The sequence below is a fragment of the Neodiprion fabricii genome, chromosome 6 (assembly GCF_021155785.1).
Source record: "Neodiprion fabricii isolate iyNeoFabr1 chromosome 6, iyNeoFabr1.1, whole genome shotgun sequence".
Classification (NCBI taxonomy): domain Eukaryota; kingdom Metazoa; phylum Arthropoda; class Insecta; order Hymenoptera; family Diprionidae; genus Neodiprion; species Neodiprion fabricii.
In genome coordinates, this window is record NC_060244.1 from 8,543,686 (window position 1) to 8,558,963 (window position 15,278).

At 38.7% G+C, this 15,278-nt stretch overlaps 1 protein-coding gene across 1 annotated transcript in view; it reads left to right on the forward strand.

Annotated features, from left to right (window-relative positions):
* Positions 1–1,516: 1,516 nt before the first annotated feature.
* LOC124184619 (brain tumor protein) overlaps positions 1,517–15,278 on the forward strand; it is a 154,718-nt gene continuing 140,956 nt past the window's right edge. Inside the window, exon 1 of the mRNA XM_046574543.1 lies at positions 1,517–1,974. The gene's annotated coding sequence lies outside the window, so the exon portion shown is untranslated. The remainder of the gene's footprint in view (positions 1,975–15,278) is intronic.

Consider the following 15,278-nt stretch of genomic DNA (forward strand, 5'->3'; position numbering starts at 1 on the left):
CATCGGACCTACGTTGATGGATTACACCGAACAAATTGGCATGGAAGATCTAAGCGCGAAGGTGACACCGAATAGACTAGATCCAACACCAAGAGAATTAGGAACCTGATGTGTAGGGTAATTAATCTCCATTCAAATCAAACACGAAAACACCGCGTGGAATAGGTTTATTTTTTTACCAAGGAAATTCGCTTGCTATATTATACAACGCTTATTTTTCTTGCCTTTCAATTCCCTTGGAATATTTGAAAATTAGGCTATAGCCTATATTTTTGTCGAGAATGGTATGAAAAAATGAATGAACATTTTTCTGTCTCAATTCATCTATGTATCGTGACGTTAAATTTTTTGCACTCAACTAAAACAAGGGTTTTTCTTGTGTGGTTCTAAATAACCAAAGTTAAATTAACCAAACCTACGCAGACGATTCGGCTTCAGGAAAATAGACACTAACAAGCGAAAAAGATATTGAATTTAAATTGAGTAAAATCAAAGTGAATGGAACTGGGATAACCGATTTCCGGTAAGAATCGGTATCGTCGTTGGTACTAATATTTGTAAGAATGAAATAATTAATCGGGAAACAAGCATATATGCATATTGTATAAGCAGATAAGACTTTAGAAGAAAATGGGATACTCACAACACGCCGCACTTCAGGTACAATTTGTAAGAAAAACGCGGATCATCGCAAACTTCTGGACCCACGGAATAAATGATTCGCTGGGTCAGTAAATTTGAGTGTTAACGTACAGTAACAGAAAGAATTTTACTTATCGAAGCAAAAAGTTTCACTGCAACATCAACCGTTTTGCAGCTAAGTTGAGTTTTAATGTAACAAACTCGTTAGTTAAATTTTCAACGTTTCAGCTGTTGCAACAAATTTTTTTCGCTGTGACTATATTAAATGTCACTCATTTTCACCATTGTCAATGCTTACGCATCACTGATAAAAAAATACCGCAGTCAGCGCAATTCCGAATACAAATATCTGAAAAATAGTTTTATCTTATGCAACAACAATGCCAAGAAATGTATTTCTTTAATTGAATTACCAATCGTTGCAAAAACACTTTTCCTGGAGCTATTTTATAATAAAACCACAAATTTTTCGGATTGCAAGTATAATTGGGCGAGACTTCGAGCATTTTCGTATCAGAGCTGCGCAGGCTTTGATAACAGTAAAAATAAGCAGCTATTTACTCGGTCGGTAAAGACTGACTGCAGCATCCTCTTAACATAAAAATTTCCTGGTCCAGCCAACTATTTTTTGCCCAGCGTGCCAAACACGTTGTGTAACATAGCGAGAAGAGACAAAACAATGAAGAAGCATCCGAGTCGAAGGAAGAATGAAGAGGCTTGAAATCGCTGGAGCTTGAGCCGCGCGGCACGCGCCCAACTTCTAAAGCACTCCCCTGAGCTTGCAGCGACGCCGACGCCGGCAGCGTCGCCGGCGTCGTTGGCGTCAGTTGCGCGCTTCAGACACGCAGAACACGCGACTTGGCCAAGCCAGGTGAGCCAAAGAGACATATCGATAGACCTCGAGCGTAAAACGAGGATTGAAAGTGCTCGCAAGCACGGGTGAAGAAGGAGAACAAAAAAAAAAAAAAAAAAAACTTCAAACGCTGCGAGAGTTTGCTTTTCGGTTCGCGGTTGTTGTTGTTGTTGTTGTTCTTGTTGTTGTTAGCTTTTCTTTTTTTTTTTCTTGTTCCTTTTGTCCGCTCTCCAACTTTCCTCATCCTCAACAGAGTGACGTGTGAAGTTCTCTCACGTGTTCAGACGGTGGTGGCTCTGTTGGTAGCGGAACGGAGCTTCTACGTCGTCGTTGTGCCAAATTACAAAGGCTGCAAGCTATGGAATGACGTGATTGTGCGGTTGGCTGCATACCGAAAGCTCCTCACTCACGGCCACGGAAGAAAACAGCGCTGGCACAAAGAGACGCCTCCATGCTTCGTGACGGATGGCTGTTACGAGGTAAGCTCTAGTTCAAGGTCATTGCTCGTTCGCCGGGCCGCTGGTCGTTGCCTCGTCGAAACTTGGATCATTTTTAATCCCCATCGTGCGTATTAGTGAGAGAAGTGAGCCGTTGCCAATTATTATCGCCAAACAGCACGTACCGACTCCGGAATCGGTTTAGGCGTGCAGGTGCCGAGAAAATTCCCTCGATTTTATTGTTTGCTTTTAGGAATTCCATGCCGGGCGTATTTCCAACGGTAAACAAAAAGCGTTGCGCAATTATATGTAATGCGATTTTCGGTGTAGCCAGAGACCTTGACTTTATAAACGTCGATGGGTTCCATTACCGAAACAGCGTGGTATCCAATCTAGAGCTTGCGACTTTAGTACCGTTTAATAATTACGAAAGCTTACTTCTTTCCATTGGTCACTTTCAAACGTCACAGATACGATTCGAGGCTGTTTATGTCATCTCTTTTATATATGTTATCAACAAAGGACAGAGATATATTCAAACTATATACCAATTTTAAAATGTTTCGACTATTCAGAAAACCGACCGAGCAATGTCAATTTTCGACAATTGTAATTGATTCAACATCACTTTCGAGTGTTTCGATTGATGTTTGAAGTTTTTCAAGTACCTTACTGCGAAATTGAATGATGCTTCTGGAATCAAAAAAAAAAAAACTTGTTTCATGTCCACGAACGTTCTTCAAAAGTTCCAACAACTTTTCACCTTTGCACGGTCAATTTTTCATTTCACGTTAAAAACTTGAATCAAGAATCGAATCTTTTTTTTTATTTTAAATCGAGTTCAGAATGATCATATTCGCAGGTTACGATTATTTCTTCGAAGATACAAAAATATAGTGAGATTATAAAGAAAAGCTTAATATGTATCGATATTTCATTTCAAACTGCGACGAAACGACGATAAATCATTTTATTCAAAAGCCTTTCCTTTTTACAAATTAATTGTAACAGCTGTTTTGTATTTTCTAAGTAGCCAATTCAATATCACCGATTGTTCCGTAAGCATTGGTGAACGTTTTCGTGAGAATTCTATAACTTATTTTTACCCACCATTGTTACCATCAGTCTTCACATTTTAACTTTCAAAGAACCCGACCTTTCCTCTTTTCAATCCGCATTGTCGACTAACTGTTCATTAAATTTGAACTTCAAAAGAAACGTCATGTTCCGTAGAACCCGAGCGTATCGATTCCGCGTACGCTATCGATTTGAGGAATATAATTACAGCCTCGGTTACGCGACGTGACGATGTGAGGCGTGCGAGTCTTTTGAACGGCATTTCCACGCATGAAAATTACGCACCGAATTCCGAGACAAATTTTACAATCATGCTTTCGTAGTTTATTCCGATTCTATCGTTTTCATTATAATCAAGGAAATTACTCGGAGCTTTGAACATCCACCTTCACCTCACCGTATATTATACGTATATTATACATTCATATTCTCGGCGGAAGAAATTCGTCGGGGAAAAAAACACTCTGAACCACCTCTTAAAAGTTTTTCACTGTAGTCCAGAAAATTGGGGTTCAAACTTACTTTACACAGACAGCCTAGAAAATTCATCCTCGCGACTTTTTACCGCGGGATTCAAATCTTGTTCCGCCCATTTCTGAAGACACGGCCGCGCGGAATCTGTATTCATATATATACATATATGTATATACGTATATACATATATATATATAAAAGAAAGGAAAATAACAAGAAAAGTTTTCGGAAGCCATTCGGAACCGAGACGAGGGCTTTGCTACGTCGCCATTATTATACCGAAGTTGTGGCTTCAAAGGGTATAATACACGGGAAATAGCGTGATTTCTTTTTCCCTCTATTCCATAATATCATGGCGAGAGTTAGAAACGGAAGTTGTCTGCAGCTATTGTTTCGCTTTCTCCCAACGATTTCGATTCTTACTTATTTTCCACTTTTTTCCCCTCGCCCGTGAAAATACGTTCAAAAACTTTTCTCATTTTCGTGTCTGGCGAGTCTCCAGCGACTTAAGGGTTCGATCACCTTTCACGCCTAAAATACCGTCCTACAGGCGAGATTCATTCGGGGTCAAGTCTTTCGGCTCCGTTCGACCGTGTCTCCGAGTCAAGTTCATTTCGGAGAGATTTATTGCGGTCAGAGACTTACGGGCCCTTCGTTGTACCTTCTGGAAAGATTCCACGGACACGCATACCGTTTCCATTGATTTAACGGTTCGTCGATCATTCTTCAGCGTGAACCAATTACCTAAGGAAAATGATTCAGGCGGTTCAAGAATGTGAAAATTTTCGAAAAAGCGTGACGGCTTGATTTCGTCTTCAATTTCTCCAGTCATTTGACCGCTTCGATTTTCGTTCGGTCCAAAAATTTTCACGCATAAATCTCCAAAACAAAGGCTTAAAAAAACCCCACGCTTCATTGCATTACCCAACGAAGTTTAAAGCCCTTATCTTAATATCGTCTTCAGACAACCTTTTCATAGGAGCATTACGTGTATAACGCGAGAAAACCGATTGTGAGCCGCTTACTTCTACCGCTGTAAGAAGAAAGAAATTTTCAAGCCGACTAACACCGACAGAAAGTACCTCGACTGAAATTTTTATTCTTCTTTATTCGTCTGCCTGAGGATTCTTACTGTTCGGAAAATTCCTGGCTGTTCAACGAATGTTGCGTGAGAATCCCGATCCTCTTATATTTCAATATTGAGACTACCACTTATCGGCTCGGTTTGTCTTTAGAAATTGGAAAATCAATTGTCTGAGCTGGGAATTTCACTGTTTCAAACTCTCAAACACATAATTCCAGAGCAGCGTGACAATCGTAAATGTGAACCGGGTTCTCGATCAGGACACCCCTTCTTTCAAGAAATAAAACAATATCCCTCTCATAGTAATGTAAATACATCTGAACAAAATATTGGCTAAAATGCCAATAATTTGAAAAAAAATGTACAATCAGACAAATCCAGTACGATACAATTATTACTGTTTTTGGGTTCATTTGTCTGAAAATCAATCACATTAAACGTATAGTCACATAGTAGGCACCTGTAAATATTTTTTATTCGTGTTCACTATCATTGGTTTCCTAACTTTTGATTCAGACGGTAAGGACGATTAATCCTCAACCGACCATGACAATTAGAATATATCAGATAAGAAAACGTGATAGCTTACACTGACAAATTGACCACTCGTAACGCTTCTTACACGATGCAACTTCATTGCCGCATCTGTGCGGTAAATTTATTCGTAAATCCCGCAGCCGGTATAATAATATAGATTGTCTTGATATTCAACCAATCAGAACGTGTGCGTATTTTTTTTTTTTTTTTTGCATCGAACAAGTTGAACAGATTCTCTTTTTAAACCTAACGAAAGTAACTACGTTACACACTTTGTAAATCCAAGGAGTGAAAAATGTCCAGCAACGTGTAAAATCCGCATGAAACGGGGAAAATTTGAAGCAATTAAAATAGGTTATCAAGTAATCGGAGGTGCGTATTTATCGCGGATGAGGAAAGATCAAAGACAGGTTATTAACGGCTGTGTGGATAGCTATAAATACGGTTTCAAATGTGTCCCTAATAGCGGGGCGTGTATATGCGAGGAGTTACATTACCATAATCACCTGCACACAAGGTAATTTACAAGCCTTTGCTCAGGCCTCGCCTCGCCTTAACTTCATACCACCTCCTCCTCCATTCAACCCGGTATTAAATATTCTTTGTTCAAGCTATCAGGCTTTCTGGTTAGGAGATCGTCGGCTGCTACTTGTTTGGCTCATAAGAGGCGCCCGAAGACGGCGTCTTTCAAGATTATGCTAGATAATTCCTCTTTAATGTTTACACCGCGCTTTCGACCGAGCTTCGTACACACAGCATCCCGGATCCCGGGGTATGCGTGTAAGCCCTCAGGAACCGCGTGTGTTGAGCACGGATTTTCGATAAACAGCTTTGTCTAGAAATGATGACCAATCGTACAAGCGACACTTAATTCTCTTACAAAACGTTCCTGTAATCGACGCTGATCCTTAATTTTCTCAATCATGAACACGGGACTCCGATAGTTCCGATCATCACGAAGCCTGATCGTCATGCAACCTTACCGAAATATTTCTACGAGGGTATTACGGTGAAATAACCTACAAAGTATCACAAGATACCCTGGCTAAGGAATTAGACCCTTATTTTTGTACACTGGCTTTTTATCGACCAGTAACACGAAAGCTTTTGGTATGGATCAAGGTGCGTGGCGCGTAAAGTCTGATCGAAAATCTATACAGAAGACGATCTGATAGTGAAATTGATACTTCGAAAGGTCTATTCGAGTAACGGTAAACGTCAATTTACACTCGAATGGTGACATAATTTGAAATTATCAAAGAGATCACATTGTTTTACCGTACTTAAGATTTAGGAATACCAACAAGAATGTATACAAGTATGGACGGTTTGAAATAAGTTCGTACACGAAAAAAAAGAATTTTTTTAAACACAAACAATAGTTTTGCATCTGAAGTTAGGAACGAAATTGATGCAACATCGAGAGTGCCTTAAAGTCGTTAATGAAAGAGTTTCTTCAGTTTAATTTCACAGTTTAAAAATATATTTTTAACGAATCTTATTTCAATTGATCAAACTCTGTTGACTTTAATCGCGTTTTTCATACGGTATAAATATATAGAAATTTCGCGTTTTCAGATCTTGAGTAGCAGATTATCCTGTCCCATTGATTCGTTTGAAAATTTGAATTCTCGTCAATTATTATTGACGGAATATCACACCGAATCGCCAATATCTTTGACCCACTTTTTTGCTATAACCTGCTACTTCTCATGCTAAATTACTTAGTCGCGAGGGTCAAGCCGCGGTGTTGAAAGCACGTAGAAAGCTGCATATCTCCGTCACTTTAGAGTGGCGGTAGAGTCTGACATTATCCCTCAAGATTAATCCTCATTCCGTCATCCCTGAAAACCAAGTCAGGACACAGATAGAATATCATTTTGAGGGATGATCTCAGACTCTTCACAGCACCGCTGAATAACCATTTTGCACGATAAACTCACGGAAGGCGGTACCGATTATAGCCATTTGCAAATTTTTTTCGATAAAAAATGAACTCCGGTTCTGAGGAGAAAAAAAAATTCCGAATCACAAGAAATCATCTGACAGGTTGGCACGGAAATCTTATCTTAATTAATATCATTAACATTGAATCTCAAGGCAGATCTTCAGGCTATTAGAGACTGAAACATACAATTATATTTAAAAAATACAGTTTCGAATCTCTTTGCGTTCTTGCGAAGGTTCGTCAGGTCTTACGTCACAGTCTTTCAAACGGCAATGGCTAATTACAGGTTTTGGAAATCAGCGAAGTTTGCGCAATCGCAAACGAAAAAGGTTTTTTCATTAATTGTTATTCGTTGTCTATATTGGATATTACTTGATTCACGGTGAAAGAGAGAACGGATCAACTGCTCGAGCTCCGATATCGCGAGTCCAATTGCGAAGGTTGATGAGTGGCCGAAGAAAAGATCAAACATTCGCATGCGTATCTAAGCTTCTTTTTGTGACTAATAATGGCGAACTCAGTCTTAAAAAAAGCACCTCGTAAACACAGTGATTCTTTATACGCACTGCCTCGTCTCCCAAAATTTATTTTGTCAAAATTCAATATTTTCCTGATTTTCTGACGACTTGAAGCGGTTTCAGTGAATGTGAACACGTTTCTGCAAAACGATTGCTGCACGGATGCTAAATGTGGAGAAATCTTGATCAATGGAAAAATTTCATAGTGTGTAATTGATTTGCAGTAATCCGTTGAGTTTTTAATTTATGGCAAATTATACGCTGTTTTATTTTTTGAAGCGATTAAGAATCCCTTTGAAAAGCCAGACAACGACGTTGATTTATTGTTGAAAAATGATCTCATTTCATTTTTTTGTATAACTATAATTTATTAGCTGATTATCGGTAAAGAAAATTTGAAGGACCCAAATCTTCGTTCTTATCAACAATTTGTTTTTCCTCTCGGTCTCAAAAATGCATACCAAAAAAAAATACGCTTTTATATTTTAAACAATTTTCACAACGATAAAGCTGATTCTATAAGAATTCGAATCTACAAGTCGCATACCGAAATCAAAATGGTTGTAATTATTTGCGTCGATACGTAAAACTGGACGACCTTTGTTCAAATTTCCTCGGTCAATTATTATTGACTGTTAAAATCACACCACCACATTTACATGCTGACATCTATAGCGCAACATGAATTCCTCCTTTGTGTCTTCAAGCAAACAAAGAACCATTTAACTCCGCTGTGTATTATATTCTGAAATTAAATAACGCGCAGATTAAACGGATTGTTTTAGTCGATTTTTACCGATTGCTTGTACGGATCGCGAAAATGTATGGAAGTTTTTTGTTTCTTCTCTTTGTTTTGTCTTTTCAACGATATATCGTACATCCATACGTCAGACAGATTCGTTTTATCCATCGACAAGATTTATCTCATACACAAATCGTCTCCAACGTTTCGAAATTCAATTGAAAAAAGCTGTTCAGTTTTTGACCTGAGCTGTCTTACACGTGGTTCAATTTCCCGAACTTTTCATCGCTCCAGAGTTTTGCAGCGTCAATGTGACGACAATTATTCGGTGTATACGTGCTCGTTATTTGGGTCAAGCAGGATTAACCCGACATTCACTCTTAAAATCTCTTCATTCGCCCCTCGAATTCCGTGTCAGCTGCCTAATCCGTTTCACCGACAATCTTTACCCCCCCTTTTATCATCATTTTTTCCCCTTATTCTGTTTAACCTCCCGTTTTCCTTTCACCTTATCTCTCGTTTTAAAGCAGAGACAAAAGTCGGTGATCCCTGGTTCAGGAGCCCTTCGGAACCTTTGGAGCGCCAACGGGGTGTTAAATTATTATTAACACTGCGTCGAGGTAACCTTTGGTTTTCAAACCGAGAGCAGCTTAGGGATCGCTGATAACGAGGCGTGCCTCGATACACGTTTTGATTCGAACCTACTTATACCGAATCACTCCCAGCGGAAATTATCCTCTCGCTGATGCATCGAACTCGGCGCAAGCTTTTAGATGACGTAACCGAAATTCGATTTCGAGATTCGCATTTCGCGATCTAACGAGATAATGGAATCTGTTCCGTCTCGGCATGAATTTGAAGAAATGTTTGCTCTTCAAAGGACGTCTTAGCGTCGCGGATTCCGCATCTTTTGTGTTACGATATTACCGCAGTACGTGGAGTAGAAACTTCAAGCTTTTGTTACGTTTACTTATACCTACGTATAACCACCATTATTATCATGTAATAACTCGTCTCCCTCTCACGAATATTCACCACTTTGTGATGATATTTCTCATTTGCTACGACTAACTTTTGATAACGACTCGAGCCTATTCGGATCGACGTTAATTGAATGGGATACGAATTGACTGAAAAGTTGCCGTAAAATTTTACGGACAAACTTCGTATTCGAAAGAAACGAGAAACTCTGAAAGCTTGCGAATTTTTTCAAGCCTCTCGAGTTGGGATTTTTTCCATATTCTCAATTCTCTCTTTCGAAGTCTTTCAAGCGAACGTCGCTTGAAATAAATCAATTCACTTTTAAATTCTCCCCACAACGTGAGGCCAATCACTGAAAAATTACCTCACGCTTATAACGATTTTCAAAATATTTTTCGACCATTACCCACTGTGTTCAAAAATCAACGTCTCTTTGTTCAATTCACCAATCAGCTCAAGTCTGGGATGAGAAATATGACCAGGAGCGTTTTTATTCCAAAAGAAAATACCAGCAGGCGACAAAATCAAGATGAAAAAACGAATTACCCACCTCGAAACAGGTAAACGGGGTCTTTGTGAGATTCCCGGCGTTAGTTTGCACCCGCTTTTCGCCACTCTGGTGTAAAGTCTCGGTTCTTCACACCTCATAGTTTCCACACCTTTTTAAATCGCGATCTCTAATTAAAATATCTCACCCACGTTAAGTAGACTTATGGCTACAGGAGATGGCTGAAGCTTTTCTCGCGACTTTCACGACAAACTTTGCGAGGAGGTGAAGCTTAATTAATAACGACCTTAATACTTTATTGCTTTTAGCAACGTTGACAAAGTTAATTCTCATTATATTATTATACCCAACGTTAAACGTCGAACCAACCGGCTCCTTGCAAACTATAGCAGCGCAATTTTTTTCTCCATGTGAATTCATCGTCTTTTCCATAAAGTGCTCGAGCTTTTCTTTATATTTTATCTTTACAATTTTAATAACGTGAGGCGGAATTAACCATAAATTTTCACTAATAATTTTTCCAAGCACACAAGTATAACACGTGAAAAGAAAATAATAATGTTTGACAGAAACTTTCCTGTTGGAATCCATGGTATTAATCTTACAAATATATGTAACTGCTAGACAATGGCCTTATAATTTCGTGTAATAATAGTTGCAAATTGGATCATAATTTTGGTGAATAACTTGTGTATTCTTCAGAAATTATTTGTTAAAGCGGGTTTTTCAAAACACTTTCTCTTTACGTCACAACGGCACGATACCTATATCTGGGAACATATTGAAAACGAGGAATTCGATCGGAATGAAAGTGTCCGAACAAGTTTCAACCGTCGACGAGGTTTCACCCTGACAAAGAGAAGCGAATTTTCATTTCTCGAGGTCTGGAAGGGCAGGCTAGACTCTCTTAACGGCGACTGCACCAACGTGGTAGGTACTTCCGTTTGACTGTGCAGTAGTAAGGAGTGAGTGTAAACATTGGGGAGCAGAAAATAGACGAAATATTAATAGCCGTCAGAGGCACCACGCATCTGGCCATCGTGGCTGTAGGCGGCGAAGAAGCGGGTTCAGCAGAGCTAGACTCGAAGCTAAACGAAAACTTTTGAGCAGGCGCGTTTCGTGGCTACAAATTGATGTCGACAAAATGACAGCTCGGCCGAAGGGTGTCGACAAGCCAGAGAATAGATCTGAGGACTTTAAAGAACCGCCACGCGTTGTCCTCGCTCACTTTCTGTCATCTCCGCAAAGATATCTTGTTGGAAAAAATATTGGGGAAAAAAATTGACCAACGAAAATTTATACGGACACTGACAGGGATATTCTTTGCTCGGAGATACGCGTGTCGGATCGTCGAATAGTCTGTGAATTTTTTTCGACAAAAATCGGTAAGTTCTATGTAATTAACCTGGCGATAACTAGACGGTTGAAAAAGTTTACGTATTATTGAACGTTTGGTTGAGATGATTTTTCGAGAAACTCCTCATCGACGATACGAACAGTGATCTCTGGAAAAATCTTACCAGTAATATGATTTTGATTTTAAAAAACGTTGGCAACAATTCAGATTTAAATATTGAATTTGAACTTGAGTGAATCATGATGTGCGGTTTAAGAATTGTGATTCTGAGATTTCATCTTACAATTTTTACACACTTTGTCTTATAATCATTAATCGTACTTTCCTTTTCCCAGGACATAAGGTTACAGACTGTAATACAATTCTTTCTCAATTACGTACATTTATACAATACTAAACGCAGTAACGCATGTTTTCTTGAAAATTTCTCTCTACTGGGTATCAAAGTTAATACCTCAATTCCAATATCCTTTTCATTGCCCGGGCGATTCATTCGAACTGAGAAATTTTTTACAGAAAAAAGAGAAATCGAAGTGCTTAAAAAAAACATGAATAAACCATACCGAAGTCCACAAGATTTTAAGCCAGGACGCAAACCTGCTGTAACTCTAAACTTCTTCAATCAGATTTATACAAAGATCAAAAAAAAAAACGAATAGAATTTTTTCTGGAATCAGTGAGTTAAAAATCGACACATTTCCACGCGATTTTTCCACTCGAGCAAATATCTTTGTGCCTGAGGATGAGAATTCACCGCATTTTGAACGAAGTCGCAGTGCCTTGCGTGTCTGAGTAGATGATTTTTTGTTGCTCTCTAAATTGATTTTAAATCCGACTATAACTTCATTCAGAGTGTTGAGATCTTGTGAAGGAAGTCCAGTAAGCATCGATTAATAATCGATAAGTAAAAAAGAAAAACCAATCGTGAGGAAGAATAATTAATTATTTTTGGTAATTTTTGGTTAGGACCAACCGCTCAATTCGTTCAATCAGCGAAATCCTTTATCGAGAATCGCGAATCTTCGTGGGGCAGATCACGGATGCTGTGCCCTGATTTGTCGAAGAGGCTTGTTAACATTCGGCCGTCGAGGGAGAGCCGTTGACCAATCACTCGAGGAGGATATGCATACTACTCGGCGACCAGTTGTTGACAAACTGGGTCCCAGGGAGAGGCGATGCGATGTTCCCGGGCTTTCAACTTTGTTGGTCGTTACGGGCCGCGCCTGCAGGTCCCTGTTTACGTTGTTTGACCAACGACACACAAATTTGGTTCAACTTCGCGTTTAGCCAACGTCGAAGCAAATTAATTCCAACATTGGCCCGATCCTTCATCCCTCGTACCGGCGAAATATTCTCCCTTGCCGCCCTTCGAGGGCGATGATCTGTTTCAGTGACGTCATCAGAATCCTGCATTGATTTTACCTCGAGCGCATATTTTTCCCTTGAGTTACCAGCTTGTCGTTTTCATTTTTTTTTTTTCTTTTCTTCATTTATTTCAATAGAAAAACTACGTCGAAAAATCTACCGCTTATTATGGGATGAAAAGGAATCCGCAACAAATTCAAATACCCGAAGCTAAGGAATGAACTGCTTCAGAAATGATTTCATGCAATTAGCACGTTCAAAATGATTAAACTCTGCTGTTGTTGATATTGATTTAAAGGTTTTTGAACTCATTTTACTCCAATCGCCATAAATCTTACATTTTAGTACGGTTAAACAGCGCGAATTCGATTGTTGCCGAACACCTGTTATACCTTACCTTACACTTACACAAGGCTATTTTTACCCCATTCGGTGTTCACTATTTGTAAAAAATTTTTAATCGATCTCTAGAGATCTCTGTGATGTACAAAATAAGCCCAAAACCATTAATATAATCAAAAGTACCAAAACTCGACCATTTCAAATGTTCTAATTATAAAAGCTTCCCTCAAATCGTTGATATCTTATAATTAGCTTGTATCAGTCGAATTTTTTCAGACTTATTACTATTACATGGTCCGAGTGTTGTTTGATTTTTATTCACCACAATTGGGACAGGTAACAATGCTCGAAATTTGTTAATCGATTCTTTCTCTTAACCTAACTTAAGAGAGTTCATTCAAAACCGTGTTTCGACGGGCCTTTATCATTCTACCCTACGTCGAGGGCCGGAATTATACCGTGAAAAAAATGAAAACACACCCTTGCAAACTACTTCTGCAATTTTTATTTCACCTCTTTACTGCCCCCGACGCCCCGCGGCACTGGCTTTTCCCAAATTCTCACACCGAATGTATGAGGCTGTTTCACCGTCAACCCTTCTCAACGTAACACTCGATGTATTATTGTCACACTCCGGGGAACTCTGGAATTTTATAAAACATAATGAAAGAAAAAGCTAAAAAAAAAAACATAAAAACAAACCGCCGAACGACTGTTACTTTTCGAAATTTTAAGCCCGAAAAAAGCAAACCTGTGTTTGCCAAAAGTGAACTGGACGAATTCTCATCACTTGCTGACATTCGTTAAAGACACAGGAAAATTATTATTCATTGGGAAAAACCACCATTGCTGTCGTAAATCTGATCGTAAGATTTCCGTAGAACTTCTGTAATAAAGAAGGAAGCCATAGCGTTCAATCAAAATTAGGCAAACGATAAGCTTTTGGCGTTGGAAATACTGTCCAATAGTATTATTCGTCTGGAATTGTAAATGATTGAACTTCGTTCGTTAAAGTTAACGATTTTTCGCTCCTGTTTCATGATTGTATAAATCGCTTTTCTGGCTCGTCGTTTCTCCTTTTTATTATTTTTCTACGTACAAGCAATGGCAATACGTTCTTAATATACCGCGAAATTGGATCCGACAAGCACAAATTGAACACTGGATACGTGAGACTGTGGCTTTAAAGTACGAGCCGAAAACGTAGCTACTAATACAGATGGAATAAGATCGGTGGTAAAAAGGAGCGTCTTACGCAGGATTTGAAATGAAATTCCGTTGTGGTTCGGTCACTGGCACGATGTAGCTCCGGTTTAATCCCCCCGAATGAGAACTTGAGCCGTGCTTTTAGCGGTTTGAAAAATTATTATTTCCACGATCCTTTTACAGGTCGTGCAATTTGCGCTCTCAAAGCACCGCAAAGCTCCCCAGAATTGATGCAACCTCTACGAGCTTTTTTCTACCAGACTTCACGCGGATGTTAAACAGCTTTCCACAATTACTATGGAAACACGCTTCCTCGAAGCCAAGGACTGGTTTTCAGACGCTAGGCTGAAATCCTGTATGGAATTATACGTAAATCAATCAACATTTAAATGCGAAGGTTATAATCGTACATGGAATAAATAATTCAGCAAAGATCGGCTCGACTATTTCAAAGAATCCTCTTGCAAACACTGTTTAAAATAATTATCAATTACGGATTACTCGGTTAAATTATTATTTTCAAGTTTCATAAATCTTATCGTTAATGATTTTAAAAAATGGCAGAAAATTGTTGATACTTCCGATGTTTGTTACGAACAATTTTAAGTTTTTATCGATCATTGATCTAAATTTGATATTTATCTGTTATAAATATTTCTGAACATCCTCGAAAAACGATCTCAAACTAGGCGTGCTGCAAGTAATATTATTTTCGTAAAAGTTACATGGAATATGGATGATCTGTTCTACCTGAACAATTTTATACCACGACATCAAATTACCCAGAATGTATTCTAGAATTTATAATATGAAAGTACTCCATAACCTGAGCTTTCATGGCTTGCTCGATGGTCTGAAACAGGGAATTTCAAATATCCGATAGACTTAAACGGATTGACCAATTTCAATTTCCAAAGATTCCAGATTAAAGGGAAATGGAAGAATATCCATTTTGATTTCGGTGCAATTTTTTCTAATTTCCTTTTGTCATTCTGATGGTTATGACAAAATAGAATGTACAAAGCCATTCTTTTTATAGCTTGCCGTTTTATTAAATTTTTCGTCCAACTTGTGTTAACTACAGATTCTAAAAACGTGAAGCGAAATACTTGGCAATTTTTGAAATTATTAAACAAGTCTTTGTTTATCGGTTCAACTGCCAACGAGAATGAGTGTCAAAAAATTTGAACAACGGTGCGCTTTGAAA